The 2,192-nt window shown below is 33.0% G+C and overlaps 1 pseudogene; it reads right to left on the bottom strand.

The window, feature by feature from the left end:
• Positions 1-1,575: 1,575 nt before the first annotated feature.
• On the bottom strand, positions 1,576-1,675 carry LOC122104639 (annotated as a pseudogene).
• Between the last annotated feature and the right edge of the window lie 517 nt (positions 1,676-2,192).

Genomic DNA, 2,192 nt, shown 5'->3' with positions numbered 1-2,192 from the left:
AAAAGTGAAATTTAATTGATAGTAAATGACTACTAACACATTTTGACTTCTCATTAAGCATCTTCAATCATCAAAATCACTTGAAGGCAATAGACAGGCCTATTTTTAGATGAAAACAAGTGTCTTTAAAAAAAAAACAAGAATTTAGGTAGTCATACAAAGGACTTCTATTTTACTACTGCATTATACATTTTTTCTAATGTTGGATACCAACATTAGAAAGCTACTAGAAAGCTCTTAAAGCCCATATGTTGAATAGTGAGTTCTCTTACACTATAACATGGTATTTCCCAAATCATTTACAAAGAAGGCATTGTTTCCTATTTTCTCGTTCCTAATATAAGCTGCACATGAAGACAGCAAGGGTCCTAATGTTCAGACAAGGAACAAGGTGAAAAAGTGAGGAATGGTATCAATTTCAAGAAAAAAATGGAGTAGGATCCAAGCAAATTTCTTCTTTGGGATATCGAAATTAAACGGTTTACTATGGTGTGGAGACTACTTTCCAAAAAGGCCACCCAGATGAATACTAGGGATGAGGATGAGTATACCCCTCTTCATATGGAAGCCTAGAATGGACATTTAGACATTGTCCATGAGTTGGTAGCTCAAGGCAGATATTCATGCAATAACTCTGAATGGCTGACACCTCTGCACAGTGCTTATATGTGGAATAATACCAGAGTGGCAGATACCAATCCCCAAACTAAAGGCCTCTTGTCCGCCTTGCATGTTGCTGCTGGGAATAGAAATAGAAAAGATACTCTGTTGAATCATTATATCAAACCAGGTTTGAAGAACATCTTGGAAGAAACTGCATTTAATATTGCCAAAAGGATAAGTATGTATCACTACCTCTTTGAAGTTGTGGAAGGCTGTACAAATTGTTCTCCTAAGTCGTAATGGTTTGGTTAAGTTTCTTCAATTTCAAAAATGCCAGTCCATCCTTTGTGTCCCTATAATTTTTTTCACAATACAAAGCAACAGCAATATCTTACTTTAAAAATTCATGGATTCCATGGTATTCTTCCAAGTGAATTGCCTGACTCTGATGTCAAAATGTATTCAAGAGTTTTTTGTATACATCTATAATGATTTCTGCAGAGTTTGTGATTTTTTTAATCAGAAATAATTTTAACTTATGTGTTGAAATGAATAGTATAGAAACTAAAGATGTTCCTAGTGCTTTTGGGAAAAAATATGTCTATGTTAGTACAATATCCATAATCTATTTCATTCGCTCCTAGATATAATATTTTGAATTCTACATTTTTATATAATGTATAGTTTCATTAATAAATGTGTCCTTTCAGATTGCATTCCATATAGAAGAAGTTTAAGATTCCTTTTTTCCTAGGTCCTTATATTATTTTATTTCTTTGGGATAAATTGACAATATTATCTAATTTCATGTTTTGTAAAGGTTATGCTATGTAAAGGCCTTTCTAAGGTGAAGATTTAATACACTGATGTCAAACTAACCTTTAATTCTATGAATTACATGTATTGTTACACTTGTATTTTTGGAATCAACTTTTTAATAACTGTTTTTATATTTCTTGCATCAGAAGAATGAAATATATGGAATACTTCACAAATTTTCATATCATCCTTGTGCAAGTGCCATGTTAATCTCTGTATTATTGTAATTTGGGTAGACCTGCTGCTGAAGCATGTAGTACCCTCTAAATTTAAGTACTTAATGATGCAATCTTTATACAGGCATATATCCATGGTTGCCTATTTGTAACAAGGAACCCTTATTGTTCCTTAAAATGCGATTGATCTTATTTCTCTAAAATTCTGTGTATAGTGGAAAAGCTTATATCATTTGGTCGATTGCTCATATTTACAATTTTTTGTCAATGACTATTTTGTCGTTTTCATTTCAAATTTGATCATACTTTGAAGCCTTTACAGCTAAGTCCAAAGGTGATGGCTTTTCAAGTACTTATTTATCAGCTGAGTTAGCTTTGTAGAGCTAATGGATTCAAAGTAAGCCTTGCTTGAGAGCTACTTCTAAACTTCTGCAGCTTAACATTTCCCAAATGAGGTCTTGCTGGGACAAATGTCTACCTGAACCTTTACCCTTCTTCCTTGTAGGAACAGACTAACCAAAATATCTTACCCTGACAGCATAGATTGTCTTACTGGAACAAAACTAATCTTAGTTACAAGGGATCATAGAGAGA

Source organism: Dipodomys spectabilis, unplaced genomic scaffold, assembly GCF_019054845.1.
Source record: "Dipodomys spectabilis isolate Male_0828 unplaced genomic scaffold, ASM1905484v1 ptg000029l, whole genome shotgun sequence".
Classification (NCBI taxonomy): Eukaryota; Metazoa; Chordata; class Mammalia; order Rodentia; family Heteromyidae; genus Dipodomys; species Dipodomys spectabilis.
The sequence above is the reverse complement of the archived record's forward strand: the minus strand, read 5'-3'. Positions and strand labels throughout refer to the sequence as shown.